Consider the following 20,166-nt stretch of genomic DNA (forward strand, 5'->3'; position numbering starts at 1 on the left):
ATTCAAGAAATAAATTTCATTTCTGAGTCTCAGTGCCCACCACTAAGGTATACTACTTCCTAATACTACACTGTGTAAGTCTACTCCTAAACACACTCCCTGAGTTTTTAGGAAGTAGTATGGGAATCAAAAATATATAAACTTCTTTTTCTTCAGAGCGATACTGAAAATAATATTCTGAAGCTTAGATAAAAACAAGATTAGCTAGCTTTTAGTCATTTGCAAGATATAGTAAAGCTAATTTACAGAGCTTGCATGTGAATTAATGTTGCTGATTATTTTTAAACAGGCCTTTAAGATGTGCTGCTATATGTTCTCCACTGCTAAGTGTTGCTAAATAACTTGTATAAAGCTGTGAAGGCACTGGGGAACTGTAATCATGCTGAGCCACTGGACATAATTTCTATTGCTTTTTTGTGTAACATCATTAATTTTGCTGTAGTTTTAAGGGTCTCCTTGGATTGTTCCTGAAAATCACTTGTATATTTAAAGCAACTTCAGACTTGTGACACTGAACTATGATAATGATTCTTAACATCTAATTCAGTGACTCCTTTCTGTTTCTTCTAAGGTTGGCAGAATGTCATATATGATCTTTTTTAAAAAACAACCCTCTTCACGTTCAGAAGATCGAAAGGAGAAAGACACAAATTTCTGTTCATCTTGGTCTATATTGTAAAGAGTTAAACTAGACTATAGTAGTTCTTCTTCTTAGTATATTTATGTATATAAACAGACTGGATCTTCATTTGGAGTTTTTTGAGTCCCTGAAAATAAATAGATTGTTGTAACTGATGTTTAGTAGCTCCCTTTCCAATTTCCTTTTTTCTTCTAGTAGGTAATGACTAAATAAAAGACCTACTTTGATCTAGACTAGTCATTATCAGACTCTAAAGCTTTATGAAAGAGAAATCAAAGCATACCAATTGGGTATTTTAAAAAAGATAAAATTTGAGGAAGAAATTTTTAGAATCCATCCTTGGTAGCAAATTAAAGACCCTTACGCTTATTTTCTGCAGAACCATCTCTTGAACCTGAGACTGTGTATGAGAAAATCAACATAGCATACCTGATGAACCATTCTCCTAGTAAACCAGTTTACAAGAGCAAAAAAATTAATTGCCTTGTAGGTTATCTTCCTCATAAGCATATAGAATTAAAACAAAGAAGAGGAGACTGTAAGAAGTGGAAGACTGCACCAGTATTTGAAAAAGCAATGTAACTAATACTTCTTGATATTCTCACACTGATTTATATGTTTAGGTATAGTTGTAAAAAAGCTTTCTATTGGGTCTCTCTCGTATTGTGTGTCGATTTGCCACCTCAGCCTTTGTCCTGTCTGCCCATCGTGTTCCCATCCTCTTTTCTCTTTCACTCCCTGTTCCTGACCAATTTTTCTAGGACTATTTCTTTCAAAATGCTGCACTCTCATCATTTGGAAGTTCTTATGCTGCACATCAAGTGGACAGAATGCCGAGATCCTCTAAACAAGAGATTGTATGTGCTGCAAAACGTTTACCTGTAATACTTATTCTAGTTTAGCTGTGAAAGTATAGGTAAGCCTACAGGATCCCAAATGGCCCTTTTGTGCAATCCCTTTCTTCTCCTCAGTGTATCTCTAGAATTAAAAAGAAACCCCCAACTCTGGTTACTACAAGCAAAACTGTGAGCAATGGTGAGAGCGCTATTTTGCGCACTCTGTTCTCTGCATTTTTGTCTTTGCTCTGGCAGTTCATCTAGCACATTCCATTTGTACCATGGGTTCCTATCTCCTAGGCATAAAATATTATTTTTATTACTGCCAACGTTATGTAAGAGACAGATGTGAGAAGTGGTGGGATATTCTCCTCTGCTATTAGATAGATAAGGGGGTTGTAGAGTAGAGATCCACAGCAGATGGAACATCTCTCGCACAGGGAATTTTGCTCAGGCTTTCCTACCTGGAATGGCAGCAGGATACAGGTGGCATCTGCAGATCATTCCCCTGTCAAAATTTAGCAAGGCTTGAATAATCATGGGTTGTACAAAATCAGATTTTCTCTGGTTTTATCACTTAGCCAAATGTTCATGCTTTTGTTCCCCCACACCTTCCTAAAGAAAAATGTTTCAAGAGTCACCAAACCAATTAACAAAACAAACGTATAAAAAATATTTAATGGAGCTAAAAATATAATGTAGAATCTAATTTAATTCTGACAAATGGCAAAATACTTTTTCTGAAGATGACTTACAGTATGAAAATTTAGATTCAGCAATTAAAAATAATAAACATTGTGTTAAAAGACAGCCTAACCTGTAAGAAACTTTCAGTATGGGTGCTATTAAGATGAGTAATGCAGACTTGTCTCAAATTTGTCTTTTGAGTTTTTTTCTTACTGTCATATTGCACTCTATATATTATCCTATTTTACTTGCTTTACTTAATTTACTTGCAAAATACATCAATTAATTTTATCTCTGGTGACCAAAATCTAGACTCTTGCTGATTATGTCTACTTTGCAAGTGAACAAATTATTCACTGATGAGTCAACTAGCCAAAATTAATTCATTTTGAGGTGTGAATTTCCTTTCTCTACCACCCCACAAAGAAAAAATGAGTGACTTATTCATTACACAATGCAGATCCTCACAGAATATTTTTGTCTCTGTATGCTTTTCGGAATATTCTTACTGGTCTTTCTGTTGTGGTTATATTTTTGTAAATCTGGGATATCACAGTTTTTTGAGTAACATTATTTTCTTGAGAAAATATTCTATATCAGGGAGCTGGTGCACCAGTGTACTCAGGAGGGACTGCCACTAAAATGGCTATTTTGAGCTTTGTTTTTTATACTGTTTAATTTGAAAATATGGTAGCATCTGAGGTAGAGAAAACATGGGTCTATTTTCTATACATACATGAATTCCTCCTCCCCGCCCCCCGCCCTTTTTTCCCTTTAGTGAAAAAGTCAAATGGAAATTTTAGTAAAAGCCTGGGGAACAGGGAGATGTTTGTACTTTGCAGTAAAGTATGGTGCAGAGACACCTCACTGTGCTCTAAATTAAGCACTAAATATCATGTGAGGGAACAATCCTGATTCGTAACATCTTTTAAAATAGCAAAACCTGATTTGGTTGAGAGAACCTCATCTATTTCAAGAATTACCACAACAGTAAAACTGAAGGTTTGGAGTCCATGTTTTTCTGGCTTAGGTGACTGATTCTCTGTGCAGCTGAGAAAAAGGCAAAATTTTTTAAGGATTGAAAAGTCATCCCTGGTTTTCATCTCCTTTAATTATGACGTCTCTCTCACCTTCCAATTCATAATCAAACTACTCCTAAATGCCCTTTCTGACATCGGTTACTGTATAAATTCTCTTGGGCAAGAGTAGGTCCCCTATTTCTTACTGTGTAGACTACATCTATATACAAAATTATTAGGATTTATGGAAGTATTTATATCAATTAATGGAAAAAACAGTGAGATACCTCCTCAGGAACACATCTTATGCTGAGATCTAGGACAGAGATGGCATTCCTGACTGATTTTCCTTAGAAAAGTTGATTTTTTCATGACACTTTTCTGTACGCAGGAAAATATTTTCTCAAAGTTCTGAACTTTGAGGTCACAACTTAGGAGGTGCAGAATAAAAAAACACCTGAGAATGAAACAAAGGGAGAGCTGTAGATTTATCTCATGCAGTCACCTTTTGAGAGGAAAAAGCACACGCATTGTGCAATACTGTGAGCAAGCAGAAATGTTTTAGCATATTTAAGTTAAAAATGCCCATCACAGTCTCTCAGAATGTATTTACATTCTCCTAAATAGTTTTGTATTTTTAATCGTCAAATAATTTTTAAGACTTGTGCCTTGAAAAATCTGTTTTCAGAACCCAAACAAAGTAGCAACACAGAGGAACATAGGTGCTAAAATCCTTCATTAAGATTCAATCTGACTAGCACTGAGGTATGGGCTAGCTCTGTTCGAACATCACTGATGCTGTGTCTTTGGGCAAGACTGGAGAATGTTGCAAACAAAAGGAATCTTAAAAATCTAAGATTTCTATCTTACTATGCTGTAGAATATAAATTAAAAATAGTTTTAGAATAACAATTAGAAGGGTCAACTTTCTACATAGTTTTAGGGTTCGTATCACCTGTAAGAAAATGAGCTCGTCAAATTCATGTGCTCATTAATAATGTTATTCTATGTCATTCTTCCTCATCAGTACCTCCCAGTTCTACTAGATACCAGAATAAACCCCTTATATTTTATTCTGTGTGACACTGCCTAGTAAATTCTAACTGGAAATATTTCCAGGTTTCCATTCAACAATTTGTGTAGCAGTCAGCAATTTATGTGGGCATTTCAGGATTGTTTTCTATTACAATAAAAAGCACTTTCAGTGAATAGAAACTGAGAGACTCATCATGTAGTTCTCAGCAGATGCATTTTCTGATAACACACACAATGATGAGGTTTATAAAATTTTGTATTTTTAAAAGCAGCAACTACAATGTATTCATTTCTTATTGACATCCTGCAATGCCATAGCAGATAAAGATCTTTCACAGTTTTCATTACCATTAGGATATGCTTCTTCATATTACTATTTTTAAGATAAATATTTTCCAGTGTTTACTGTCCTTCTTTCTATGTCATTCTAGACACTAGAAGGTGAAACAAAAATAAAATTTGATCAGATTTCATGCCTCTATTTTCCATAACTGATAGTTTCTTCCTTGCGGAGAGCTCATCTTAAAGTCTCTGGTAGTTAAAAACACAATAAAATCCATTCCAAAAATAACAATATCCTCCAAACTCTTTCCATCTCTAAATTATTTGTATTTTTGAAGTGACTTTTCAGTAAAATTCTCAAAGAAATGAGAAGAAAACAGAAGAATTATTAATGACAATAATACTGAATTCCATGTTTGGAGACTTTTTCCTCATTTTGAAGTAGAACTCTCCGTCTTGAGTTCCAATTATTTTGAGGTCTAAAGTACTATAAATGTGGTAAAACATAACAGAATCAACTTTAAATTACTTATATTAAGAGTTTAATGTCAGAGTCTACATCTATTTTAATGTATCCTGGAATACTTCTGAGCACTTTGTGTGATTGATCCAGTTGCTCCCTGAGTTTTTACGGGTTTGATTTACATTCAAAACTGTGTTATGGGTGAAAGAAAACAGCACATCTATGGAGCCAAGAATTTATTGTTAGTATTGAAATGTACAAACAGTCCAATTACAATGACAGTAGCAATCATAGTACAAATTAGGACAGCAAAATATAGATAATATTAGTACCATTACAATTCTTATACAAAAAACCTTTCTAATATCTACCCCTTTTTGCTGGTGCTGTGCTCACCCTCCCACTGTTCCTACAGCTCATAAGGCCAATGGAGGCATCTGTCCTCCAGCCAACTGGTGCTGGGCTGTCACAGTGCGTCATCAACATACTGAGTCCCTTCCTGGAAAAAATGTGGTGCTGCTGGTCGGGGTCCCCTCATTCTTAGTATTGGGGTATACTTGGGTTTCTTTTTATCTTTCCTCACCCTGGGCTGCTGCCTTCTGGCTGCTCCCAGCTGAGTGTGAGCGTGACCCTACAGCCTCCGCACGCTCAGCCCCACCAGGGTCTCTTGTTTGTTGAGCAACATCTCCCTGAGTTGGCCAGACCCTTCCCATGGAGGCACTGTCATCGAGCTCAGGCAGGGGAGGCAACAGGCACTTGGCCACAAGACAGGCACTGAAACCAACTCAGCCCAGCTCTGGCCAAGGTGAGCCCAGGCCAGCAGTGAAACCTGTGGTCTGCAGAGCCCTGCGCTAGAAATGGCAAAAGTCATTATTACTGGGCTGCAGATGGGCTTTAGAAAATGTGAACAAATAAATCTACCTATTTCCAGTCATTTCTTATGTATACTGCCTATGAACCCAGCACAACAAAGCTGTAAATAAATTCTCTTAAACTTTTCTTTTATATAAGCAGTTACCGCAGTAAAGTGATTTTCTGTTGAAGTTTCTTTTTATGAAAGAAAAAAATAGCCTTTTCAATCAAGTGAAAATTGTCATAAAACCTGTCTTCTTTCCTTAAAAATGACTGATATGTCAGAAAGAAAACAGAACTTAAAGTCGAAAACTAGTGGGATACAAGTTGACTTTTGAAAAGTTATTTTAAGATGAAAAAGAAGGAGAACAAAGACAACAAAAAATGCGGGTTTTGTATAAAGAAAAAGATAGTTTACTAGGATTTTGCACAAAACTCACCAGCATACTCCAACAGTTAATTTTGTCACTAAATCCATTACATTGAAACTATTAAAAAAACCCATCAGTTTTATCATTAAGTTTTGTGCACTGTCTTGCTAGTAGAATCATGTCTGCTTTTTGCAAGATTGATTTGGAAAAGCATTATTTCCACGCAGTTATTTAATTCTCAGTTTTATTTTCTGTTTCCATTTAAAAATCCATCTCCTGCACTAGTTCTCCAACACTGGTTCTTCAGTAAATGCTTACAAAAAAAATCCTTAAGGATTAAGATTTAATTGTTAAGAAGTCTTTAGCAGATGGTGTCTTCAGTCTATATTTTTTAGTAGCGAATCTTCAATATAAAGCTAAGTTTTCTAATTCTTGAAACCATTAGAATTGAAACGTTATATCTTAGTCTCTAAAAGTACAAACAGGGACTGATCTAGGATACTCTATACACAACCGATTTTCATATTCTTTGTCTAAGTATCTGCCACTTCCCACAGTAAACACAGAAAGCTTTATTAGATGAATATTTGTCCTTATTTCATATAACATTTCATAAAAGTTACATTTAATTTCCCAAAGAATTATGTCCCAAGTAGCAAAAGATTTAACATATATGCAATAAGATTAGTAACAACAGAAGTAGCCTGTGCTCGTTACATATGTGCTCATGTCATTGAGTCTATTTTTTCAGGCAGAATGTTGAAAGTATGAAACCCTTAACCTAGCCTTTTAAAAAAGAGCAAAAAATAAACAGAAAAGTAGACTCATTCATGTAAAGCTATATTCATTAATAAATCCAGGAGAAGAAGCCTTAAGAAAAATACTTCGATTAAAATTGCTGGTTTGAGTAAAAAAAAAAACATGCTAATATAATATCATTAGAGAAAGCAACTGCCAGTTTTGTAAGCTAGAGGTGATTTTAAACTGCTTTGATTTGTCTGCTTCTTCCTTGTCTATAGGAATTAGAATTCTGAGAAAATAAGAGAAGAATTTCAGAGAAATTTGAGGTAAAATGAAAGGAAAAAAAGTGAGGACTTTAAAAAGTTATTTCTGGCTTAGCATTTTTCAAATTGATCCTCATTGAGCTCTGCAACAAAAATAATTCTGAAAAAATGATCAATAGTATGGAGTAGCCAAGAAAGTAAGAAGATTGAAAACTAGTTCACCCAAGATACTTGCAGAAGGCAAAGTGATTGGAGAGCCTAACTTGAAATTCAAGAAGCATAGATAATTTAGGAAGCTGTGCAATTCTTATCTTTTAAGTTCATATTAAATCAAAACAACACAAACCCCAAAACCTTAAAAACAATTTAAAAAAAAAATTAAAAATAATTTAAAAACAATTTCTAATAGCTAGTACATCTTAAAGATTAAAGAAGAGTCATGCTTAGAATTCCTTGCTTTCTGAGGCATTTCCCAGCTACTATAAAAAAAAAAAAAAAAAAAAAAAAAAACTTAACCACGGAGGCTCTGAAGTCTGAAGCTAGTTGGTGGCAACTCTGGAACCATAAAGGAAACAGGAAACACAAGGTGGCTGATGCACTGAAAAGACAGACAAGAACACAACTGGAAAAGTTCTCTAAAAAGTAAAATTATCCCTATTCTGGCTATGGGAAGAATGGTATTTTCAGTAGAATTGCTGACTAGGCAAGAGAGAAGTATTTGGCTGGGAGCTATATTTAAAGTAAAAGAGATTATATGGACATCATTGTGATTGACTCTTATAGCATGCTGGATCAGCTAAAGGCTTATACTTCTGACATTTCTGATTTGTATACAAGGAAAATGGATTTCTCTCCCCCTATATTAGCTTAAGCATCAATACAAAATATTGCACATTAACAGGAAGTACAGTTCTACCCAGCAAGCAGCGTTAAAAATTATTCTATAAGAAATGTTAAACCACTTTTCTTGACATAGTCTTTGATGTACTGTAATGTCCAACTACTATTTCTGCAGGTGTGAACAACATAAATCAATGTGAGATCTGGTAATACTGCATTTTCGTAGCAGATCAGCACAAAGTAGTTTTGCAGCAGATGCTGGTACAGTTATGACAGAGTGGGGACAGTTGTAATGTTTAATGGTCTCTAAATTCCAACGCAGAATGTGTTTGCATATTGGCTGGCCTCAGCAATACATAATAAGACAGGTTGCTGATTCAGACCTTTTTTTTTTTGAAAAAAAATTCTTATTTGTGTGTCCGTACTTAATCCACTCTAGTAAACTCCCCTATCTTCATTTAAAACAGTACTATGACCATTTTCTATATCTCCCAAACAGATAAAAAAATCCAAATTTAATAAGAGTGAGTAGGTTAAAATATCACATTTTTCTAGGAAATTTGCTAACTGGAGAGTTAATTATCGCTGTATAGTTCAAGACAGTATAAGTGATCTATCTATCTTGATCTGACTATTTTAAGATGATATTTATTTGCTCTGCAGAAAATGTTTTTATTCCTGTAGTATTGCATATTTATATTAATTTTACTTATATATCTTTGAGATTGGAATAACTATATTTCAGATGGTAAGGATGATGCTGAAACAACCACTATGAATTCGGTATAGGTTCATGTAACATATATTTCTTTTTGTAAGAATGTCTGTATATATTTTTCTCATTAAGTTTTCCTACTTTCTAAATACTGAAGATACACTCACTTATAATACAGTTGATTTCATATATGCTGAGTATTTTGATATATTAAAATCAAAATATAATTGTGATGGAGTGCAAAAGATTGCCTATTTCATGAATGAATTATGGGTATATACTGTTCAAATAAGTAAATATATTCAGTAATTCATCTCTTTGTATAGTATTTAATCTCTAAACAATTGTCCTTTGTTATTGATTTTTTCTCAAGTGCCACTTGACTGCCATAAAAGGAATAAAAGTTATCAAAGAAACCTATCAATCTCTTGTCAATTCAGAATTATTTTTGAAAGCAGTGTGTAAGAAGGACAGAGATATTATTCTGACAATTTCCACATCTCCGAAAGTTGTCTGTAAGAGCTGTATTAAACAACCTGCCATCAGCTGTACATCAAAGTCAAGGAAATAAATTTTTCACTATTTGGATAAAACCACTAATTTTATCCATATATTTTCTTCTTCAACAAGAAATACGTCTGATAAAAGAATTTCTTCTTTTCACATCTACCTTCTGGTCCTGTCAATGTTCTGATATCAATACCTACATAAAAAGACTAAACTAATAAAACGTGTACATCAGGCATTTCAAAAATCCCACATTCCTTATCATTTCAAGAAGTCAACACAACCTTTTGCTAAAACATTCATATTTCATAGCCAACGTGGTGTCTATCTCAGAGTACAATACCTGGGAGGGTAAATTAGAGATAAAGCTTCTGGAGACACAGATTGATAGGAAAAAGTTAAGCATTTCAGATCATGTATGCCTACTAAAATTCCTAATCTATGTTTAAGCACACAGAATTACAATAAAAGTTTATGAATCATAGTTTCAGCAAGAGTTAAAATGACCAATGATTTTGAAGAAGAATATGTGTATCTGAATTAATTTATTTCTGTTTTATTCCAGTTGTATCAATAAAAAAAAAAAAAGCCTAAAAAAGATCTTTGATATGTGGAAATGGTCTATTCCTAGTTCACCACCTTCTTACAGATGCTAAATTCCAATGGCTTTTTATTTTGCAGTATCTTTTTTGAAGTTAAATTTCAGGATCAAAATAGTATGATTAATTGTGGAGACCGTACAGATGCAAAATCCACTTTTATTCATTTAACCATATTGTCACCATTTTTATTTGAGGTTTGAAATATTTGTTCCAGTTCAAGCTTTTGGATAATGAGCAATAGTATTTTCTTAGTTTGTGCTGTAGTATTGCTTTTTCCTGACAAGATTTAGATATGCTCAACTGAATCAAAGTTATGGATCAGCATTTGTTTTACACTTTTGAATAAGTACATGAAGAAGCCAGCTAACCAACTTTCACAAGTATTATTTTCCTTTTCTCAGTTTTTATTCTGGAATAAGGATTATGAAAAGAACTTTACAAAGGAAATGTTTGCCAGAAAGTCAATAAAATCCTTCTCTATTAGAATCATAGAACAATTAGTCTGGAAAAGGGGTCATTTTGTCTAACCTCCTACTCAAAAGAGAGCTAGTTTTAAAGTAAGACCAGGTTGCTTGGGGTCTTGGCCAAGGTTGGAGATTTCAAAACCTCTCTGGGTAGTTAGGCACTCCAACTATGAAGATTCTGATTTTATGAAATCCAGTTTGTAATTTCCCCTGCTGCAACTTTCACGGATCATCTCTTTTCCTTTTGCTGTGCACCTCTGAGAAGAGTCTAGCCCTTAGTCTATCCATTAGCTTTTTCTCAAAGATTAGAGAGAGTGGCATCAAAATTATGTTAACCAGACTGCATTCAGATATATCCTGTCCAGTCTGATGGATGCATGCATATCCACTATCAGCGAGTAGACCTTAACTTGGTCGTCCTTTATTGTGGTCTGTACTTTTCCACCCAAACTGTGTTACTAAGCATGGAGGTCTGGAATGCCTGTGTCAGGACTGGAGTGTAAAAGTATGCTTTCTTGTCCTGAACAATCTCACCTGGGACCCCAGCCATGCATCCTTGGCCATTTAGGCTCAGTCCTGAAATCCCAGTGTTTGCCTGGGCTATACTGCAGGTGCATTCAGCCCCATTGCCTATTGGTCATGACTTGCAAACTGGTCTGCAATTTTAGGTTGAACTTGAAGCTGACTCTTGCCTTACTCTCTCTGACGATTATCAGACTGTCACCAGAACTTGTCAGTCACCAGTTCAGCCCTGCTTGGGTATGCAGAACTGCACCCCATCAGTGAAGGCACTGTCTTGCTTATGTCCTTGGCTACCAGCTGGTCTTTCCTCATGGAGCAGCTCTTGCCACTGCCTGACAGCCTGAGCAGAGCTTGCAATTAAAAACTATGGTGAAAAGGGCGCTGAATATCTCTGCATTTTCTATATCCTTTGCCACTAGATCTTCACCTCTTTTAGCAGCAGGATAAGATTTTTTTCTTGGACTTCTTTTTTACAGCTGATGTACCTCTAGATATCCTTCTTTTTGACCTTCACACTCTTTGTTAGTTTCATCTTCTGTCAAGACTTTCCTTATTTTTGTGTTATTCTTTGTCAGGCTGCAAAAGAGGAGGCTTTTGGAGCCTTCTTCCCCTGTTCAAGTGGACCTTTGACTACCATTGTCCATTGCTTTCTGTTTGTGGCACTGCTTCAGGCATGGATTAGGCACAATTGGCGCAGGCAGATACAATCCCCAGCAGACTTTCTTTCACATTTTCTGTTGCCATGTCTGTAGCTTGTCCACAAATTAACATCTGCAGGTGATGAAATCTGTTGCCGGAAGTCACAAGCCTCCGGTGTCTACTACAAGCCTCCACCATCTGTTACAGTAACAGTTCATAGAATAGAATCATAGAATCATAGAATCTGTTGGTTTGGAAGGGACCTTTAAAGGTCATCTAGTCCAACCGCCCTGCAGTAAACAGGGACTTCTTCAACTAGATCAGGTTTCTCAGAGCCTCATCAAACCTGGCCTTGAATGCCTCCAGGGATGGGGCCTCCACCACCTCTCTGGGAAACCTGTTCAGTGCCTCACCACCCTCATTGTAAAGAACTTCTTCCTAATGTCTAATCTAAACCTAATCTAATCTAGTTTAAAGCTATTACCCCTTGCCCTATTGCTACATGCCCTTGCAAACAGCCCCTCCCCAGCTTTCTCAGGTACTGGAAGTTTAAACAGTTCAAACAGTTCATCCTCCTGTTGGGCCTCCCCACTCCAGTGAAATGTAAGGCTTGGGGTTTTGCCTCTACACAGGCTCTTTGAAGACAGAAACATTTCCTTCCCCTTACATATATAGATCATGAAGCAAGTCACGTCCTGAAATCTTTCATTACTTCATCTGCCTGAAACAAGGACTGCTCTCTCTGAGAGCTGCATATACATTAAACTCATCTTTGTATAGGACTAAAAGGCTTCTAGTAAATTTCTGAGTAATAATAAAAAAAAAAAGAATCACAGGTTGGATATTTTATTGCTTTTTTTTTATTTGTCTTATTATAAAAATATTTTACAAAATTTCTTTTCAAGATATAATAAAATACGTAAATGCAGGAAAATAAAGTTATAAGGAAATATGTGAATTATAAAGATTAGCAAAACTGTAAAATGGAATATCAAGCCTGTGCCTTATGAAGGCATTTGGGTTTTGGAAGAACAAATTAGAATTACTAATCTAAGATGTGGCCTAATATTTTTCCTTCTAAAGTAATAAGGGACTGTTTTTCTGTTCCACTCCAAATGCATCCTGATCTTTCGTGAATTTGTCACCTCACTGAGGGAGGAAAGGAAGAATTAGCATTGTCTGGTAATAATTGTGACCTTTCTAGTTTTTTGAGCATGAAATATTTTGAAAATAATTAGTGACAGTATGAGATTTCACTGTTGTTAACTTCAAACTCTGTTTCCATCTAAAACCCGAATGCTGGGTTCTAGTCTAAATTTCAGTTGTCTGTTCACTACAAATCTCTCATTTAGCGTACAATAATTTTTCCATCTATTACATGAGCAAATACTACCTGCTACGGTCAGTGACATTCCTCACATTTGACCTTATTAATCATATAACACTGTTTATAACTCTTTAAAACGTAGATGCAGGGAATCATCAATATTTAGTTCAGACATTCAATGTTGAGTATATTTAAGTTTATCTAGAATTAGGTAATTTTTTTCAAGGACAGTGAAAACAAAACTGAAAAATAATCATTGTGACATGACAAATGCAGTGTTACAGTAATTAAGTATTAATGATAATCATGATGATTATAGAACCATGTTATATATAATGCAGCAACATTGGAAGTTTAGAAGTTTAGAGTGCCTTTTTTTTTTTTTGTGCAACACTGAACTGTACTGACAGTATCTGGATATATTGCAGAAATGTAATTTCTTGGTTATTCTAGTTTGATGGTAGAAGATGCAGAGATATTGGTTCAGCAATATCCTCCAAGCTTTCTCACTCTCCTCAAAGAGCCATGACCTGGAATCATCCTGGAGGTGACATTTACTGTCTTGAAAGAGAAAACACACTTTTCACTACACTCAAGTTACTTTACTACCTACAAAGACTCATACTGTTAAAGTGACCTTTTTTCCCCTCTGGTTCTTGTAGATAGTGAAAAGAGTTAAAGCCATTTTGGACTGCTTTGTGTGTCTCTCTGTGTGTATGCTGGGGCAGGGGCAATAAAAAGACAAGACAGAAATATCTGAGTAGATGAGTAGTCCCTTCAGGCCAAGCAGGGGTTCTGATCCTTATTCCAAATATTATTTTTCTTTTCGTCCAGTCAAGATAACATATGAAATGCCTACAGATTTAGCTGGAGCTGAACTGAAGTCCTAGTGCCAGCCAAATGAGAGGTTTGCTCCCTAGAAAAATAAAAAAATAAAAAATAACCTTTTTGTCTGTTGCCATTTCAAACTAAGATTCTTGCTTCAGTGACTACAGCGCAGTTCAGAGGAGGATGCTCTGACCAAAAATAGCTGGGTTACCCTTTGGTTTTGGTTTGGGTTTTTTTTTAGGTATTTGTCTGATATGTGGAAAAGGTGCATTCAGAAACTAAGAAAATATTAGGACATTTCTAACAGTAACCCCACTGTTAGACTATTAAGCAAGAGATAGATAATGACTCCATAGAGTTTGTTCAGGGGAGAGTCAAGCAAATCACATCCTATGGGAAGAACAGTATTTATTACTTCCTATTGATTCTCTACATCCCTACAGAACAGGCACACAGATATCTTAAGCAAACTCTTCCTCTATTCAGAAGTTCATTTTTCTCTCTATTGACTTTCTAGGGAAGGCAGACATTTAAGGTAGACTTCCTTTCACTCCTCTCGCTCACTTCACGTTATTAAAATTTGAGTTTGTGATAAAGTTAAGATCTAAAATGAGCATATTGTAGTATTCAGTGTATTTTATTAACTACAAAGCAAGGTGAGAGACTAGAAAGATATAGAGATAAATGCACAATGCCTAGAAAGACAGAAATTATTGAGCTGAAAATGTTTTTGCAGGTAAGTTAACATGAAGTGGAATGGCCCTGCAATGTGACTGCTAGCAGAACAAACTATGACCTGTGTGGTAAAAGGCTGTTTTTCTTTTTCAGATCTGCATTTTATTCCTTCTGTTACACCAGTATAAACATGTAGCACTCAGCAGAGTGCTATCCCACTAACTAAAGGCAACATTTATTTTTCTAAAATTGTCTCTGATAACTACTGCATATTATGCTTATTTTCAGTATTTTATATATTACTAGCTGGTTTGCAATTGTCAGGTATCAGATAGTACCTGACTCTATTAAATTAGCATACAATAGCAGTAAAATGAGACATTTTAGAACCATAGTGGATCTTTGTCTGGCTTGTTTCTATGTAGTTGTTTATTACAGCACTGAGTTCTCAAAATTCACTTAGCTAAGACAAATAGAAGCTAGCTTTAGACCAGAAATAATCTATATAGGAAATAGAAAGGTAGCATGGATGTCTTTAAAAGATGGTGACTTTTCTCATGGCAATGTGTGTTTAAGTTTAAAAGTTATATGTACAGGTCATAATTATTAATTAAAATATTTATTTTAAAAACCCATTTCTAATAAGTCATATGGGTTTTGGCTAATACCAAAACCCAAGAACTTTACTAATCATCCCAGCATGACTTGACTGATGTATTTTCCTGAAAAAGTATTTCAGAAAATGAAAAGTTAGGTCTGAGTTTCAAATAACAAGTAATTTCATTGTAATACTGCAAACCAGACTAAAGAAAAAGGTAACGGAAAATTATATATTACTTCTCTTGTTTGTAAAGGTAGCTGGACAATAAATTGCTAGTATAGTCAATACTTTTGTGGAAATAAAAATTCCCATGTGGCTACCAACTACACATAATGCTCCCAAATCCGGTGCATCTACAGTAACTCCTACAAATATATCATAAAGCATTTGAGGTTGAGGCTTGGTGCAATCATGGTAAAATGGGATTGTTAAAACATCTGCAACTATGTGGGAACTGATAAGTGGAATTTATACTTGAGAATGTAATGAAAGTTGACACCTATTTGTGACATGACTGTATCATAGATTGCCTGCAGCATGATAGCATCACCATTTCTAGCGGGCAAAGATGTATTTGCTGAAGGTGAAAATGTCATTTAAACAGTTGATACCTTTCAAAAAATCTAAGCTAGATGCCTTGTACAGTTCTTGCCTTTTCAGAATAAATATACACAACTTGAAATTCTGGATAAAGAAATAATGCTTCTGTGATTATTAAGTCAAGCCAGACTACACATTTGCAACAACACACGTAGCTATCTATAGAGGAATTTGATTTGGAGTGGCAAAGATTCATAACCAAATATTGCTGCAAGTCTGTGTATAGTAATTCAACACCCTAAATATCTGTTTAGTTTATATATATCTTACAAATAAAAGTCATGGAACTGTTTTAAAAACATCTTTTCATTTAGTCAGGATCTAACACAATCATATCCTCTTACACAATACAAAAAAAAAAAAAAGAGAAATTACTAACTTGCTCCCATGTGAGAAGTAAAGAAGTATACGTGTCCAGCTGATACCAAAAAGGAAGTTTGAGTATAAATTAAAAGTAATACACACAGATGTAAACTCAAATGTTATTTTCATTTTTATGAGAAATTGTATTTGAGTGCATGAATCTGACTCTTCCATTCAGCCACCTTTTTTGGAAGACTAAAATGAAGTGTTCACTAGCTTCCATATCTCCAGCTTCCAAACTTGCTGCTCTATCCTCAAATCAGCAGTTTGTTAACAGAACAGTTTCTTACATTCATAGGCATCTGCTAATTCAACTTGTCAGAACTTCTATTATCTCCTTTTGTTCGTCTTTTTCTGAAACTTATTTTTTTACTCTCTCCTTCTTTCCTTATTCTCTCTCCATACGAACATCTCATTCTTCATCACTCTACACTTTCTTGTTCTTCCCTTTTTACATCTTTACCTTTCCATTGTGTTCATGTCATTCCAACATCTGTCAGAGACCCACCAAGATAGGTGTTGCTCCCAAAGGGACAAGGAGCCAAGAGCCAAGCGTGGTAGCATGGCTGGCAGGTCTGGGACCTTGCTGGCCAGGACGTGTCCCTCTGTCTGTCCATTGCAACACTCCAGCAATGCCAGCTATTCCAATGTGTCTCTGTAAATCCAGTAAGATCATAGGTCTGCTACTGTGCACAGATTTCTAATTCCTATTTGTTCCTCATGCTGCATAGCTTGCATATTGGTGTTTGAGCTAGACGCCCGCTCACACTGCTTTCAGAAGGGAAATATGAGAGCTGTGTCCATCACACTGTTCTTCCACACACTTTCCCACTGCCTTCCCTGCATCAACTTCAGCCTCTGGTCACCATCCCCCACAGAACCTAGTCTGATGCCATTCTCACTTAGTCCATTTTAAGTGCATCAGCACAGATTTTCTTTCCTCAGTTAATTGAGTGTATCCTGTCTCTTCCCACTACTCCCAAATCCTCATAAAGTGCCTTGTAGTCATAAAAAGCAAAGTGCTTTCTACAATGTCAGACATCTATGGACCCTGAAGAGGCACGTGCTCTTACATGGGTCATTCCCCTGTTCCAACAGACTAGAGGAAAATATATTTGGGCTCTGATGCCATTTGCCCAGTCCCCAGGGCTCTGTAGTCACTCTTGCACTCAGAGCAGTATCTCTGGTGCTCATGTGATTGACGAGCAAAGGCTCATAGTCGAAGTTCAAGATGGGCTTCATCAGTCCCTCCTCACCTTCTGGGATCTGAGACCTTTTAAGCAACAAACCTCGTGATATAACAAGTCATACAAGAAGACAGGTGTCCCTACATCTCTGCAGAAGGGAGTCCCAGCACCTACTACCCACTGCTTCCTCTCAGTGCCAGTGTTTCTATCTGTTTCTCTGGTGCAAATCAGCTGACAAAGGAGCCTCCCTTGTATTGACAGAAGATTCCCATGTCTTGTGAGTGTCCAGCCACTAACCATTCGTCATAGACATTGGACCAAATCCTTTCTTCTGCTGAAAGAGTCTTTTCATCACAGAGTAGAGAGTATCTGATTGTTCAGCACTGTATGGAGCACTATGGTTTGAAGGCTGAAGGGACTGAATGTTTTCACTGCTGAGGTCTTGCATAACAACCCCCTATTTAGCTGATTTTTGTTAGAAACAACGTCTTATCTTGTGGAAGAAAGGACTTCAGGAATGCTGCATGTCTTCAGGAAAATGTTCAAGGCATCAAATCCTGAATGGCTTGAGATTTTAAGAAATATTGTTTTCTTAACTTTTTTTATTTCATCCCCGTTCTTTGTGGACTTTTGCATACCTGTCCCTCACTCCCCTGTCTTTTGTTTGGGTGTTTGATTTAGTTTAATTCAGCTGTGGAAAATAGGAGCTCAAGAGTTCAACAAATGTGGTGCAGATAGTTATGGCACAAGGCCTTTCTTATCTGAAACTTTGACTATTTCTATCTCACCAGACAATGGGTGAGCCTTTTCTCCTCCTCAAACCTGTCTCACTTTTACATTCTCCTCTGGTCTCATTCAGTCTTCTCCTGCCTTCCAAGTGCATTTCCTTCTTTCTTTTGCACTTCTCTCTCACTCACACAGTGGTTAAAATACCTAACTTAGAAATATTTTGAAAGTTTGTTTTTTTCTTGCAAAGATTAACTCTTCCTGTCCATGTGATAAATGCTTGCACCTTCATGCACCCAACAGAGCTATCCTTGAAATTCAAAGTACTTACATGTTATTTAGGTACTGCATTGAATTCCGATATAGTCAATCCATTTTTCATTTACAAGTTTGAGAAGTATAACTTGTAATGATTTCAGTTCTATTCTTAGCACTCTTTTCCCTACTGTTGGCATTGATACTTTTCCTGTCAGCAGGAAAACCTATTGCTAATGGCTAAAACCCTTCTGAAGAGCTTTTATTATTATTATTATTACCCTTTTTCTGTTTGCCCTGAATGTCAGACAGTCATTCACACCAGTAAAAGTAAAGGCAATCAGATACAAATTAGAGAATACACAAAAGGAATAATAGATAAATGAGCAAGCTGATTTTTGGATCAAGCCTTTTCAGTGTAGGATTATCTCTGTGTATATTTTCTAAATTAGCTCCATTAAAATATCACTTGGAGGTATTTAAGTATTTATAATTTTTTCTACATGTAAGAAATAAGACAAATGCTACATTAATAATAAAAATACTAAATAGTAAAAAAAGAAAGAAAAGTTGCAGTAAATCTTAGATGTAAGCAATGAATAGGTAAACTGCAGAAGTGATAATATTAGCATGTACCTGGGTTAAAAAAAAAGATGTGCAGTGCATGAATATGGTAGAAATTACTGCAATGATGGGGAAAGGGTTACCTCATGGAACAAGATGGAAATGATAGTTTCAGAACGCTATACGAACGTCATTATCTCTTCTTTAATGTTCATTTTTATTTAATTAGCTAATCAAAAGTCCACAGTGATCATATTTATTATTACAAAGCATGGCAACAGTCTGGATGTAAAAATAACTCAACACCGCTATCACAATATCACATTCAAGGATCCTACAGGGCCAACAGGGAATTTTTCCCTCTGTTGCTGTAGTCACCTGAGCTTTATACAGTTCACAGGAAAAGCTCTAGAGTTTCTTCTGCCTTAACTAGTTCTCACAGAACAATATATGATTTATAGAAGGAGGGAGAGTAGAAGACATTATAGCCACAAAGACTTCCTGAAGAGAGGGATGTTTTCCCACATGCTACCAAAGTGTGATTAGCATTTCGTTGCTGTGTAGCCCCCGCTTCCCAGACTGAGGCTGCCTATGCCCTGTTTCAGATTCCAGTATGGAGTTGTGAGCAAGTAACAGATAATAATAATAGCTAATACGGACTATGTCAGACAGATTGTTATACTGAGTTCCACGTGAAGAAAAAATAATAAGCAGTTATAAAATATTATTCACTAGGGAATGATTTCTAGATGGAAAATGAAGTAGCAGCTTTCATTTATGTTCTTATTCTTGTAGGTGACCCATGTGGTTATGCCTACAGTTACGTTTGTCTGACAATTTCCCATTAGAAAATCCTGTTTTCAGTTGCTTATAGTTTTACCAAGCTTCAAGCATATGAGCTGCCTCGGGCTATTTTTTTTTTTATTTATTTATTATTTTGTAAGCTTCAACAAAATCAGGAATCTTCCTGTACCTGACACATAGCCGCTTGGAAGCTTATACAAGAATGTGTGGCAATGGAAGCTGTTCTCACACTAGTTGAGACTTCCATGTGATTTGCAGAGCTTCTATGAACTCACAGTAGGAAGTAACAGTGATGAGAAGTCTGCTGTGAGTGTATGAAGTGCTATAAAATATAAGTACTTTGAGAATCCTGGTCTCCAGAAAAGTATTGCAAAAAATCATACACAGGTGTTTGCTAAGAAATAAGAATTGGAAAAGCCATTAAGGAAACAAATGGATATAGCATCTGAGTGATAAAATGCTGAATAATGATAAGAAAAAAATCTTTCCTAAGTAGCTGTTCTCTGTATCATCCAAAGTACTGATGCGTCATCCATCTGAACGGACGAGAGTTTTGGGAAGTATGGGAATGAAAGCCTGAAGGTGTGATCTCAGGTCTTCCACTGAGAAGAGAAGGAATGGTACTTTGCAGTCACACAGATAAGTTCCATCGAGTGACAGGGAACATGCAGTGTTCATGTGTTCATGATTTTAGTAGAGAGCTGCAGTTTACCTAAATCTCTCTTGTCACTGCATGAAAACAAAATACAATCCAATGG

Source organism: Larus michahellis, chromosome 1 (assembly GCF_964199755.1).
Source record: "Larus michahellis chromosome 1, bLarMic1.1, whole genome shotgun sequence".
Classification (NCBI taxonomy): domain Eukaryota; kingdom Metazoa; phylum Chordata; class Aves; order Charadriiformes; family Laridae; genus Larus; species Larus michahellis.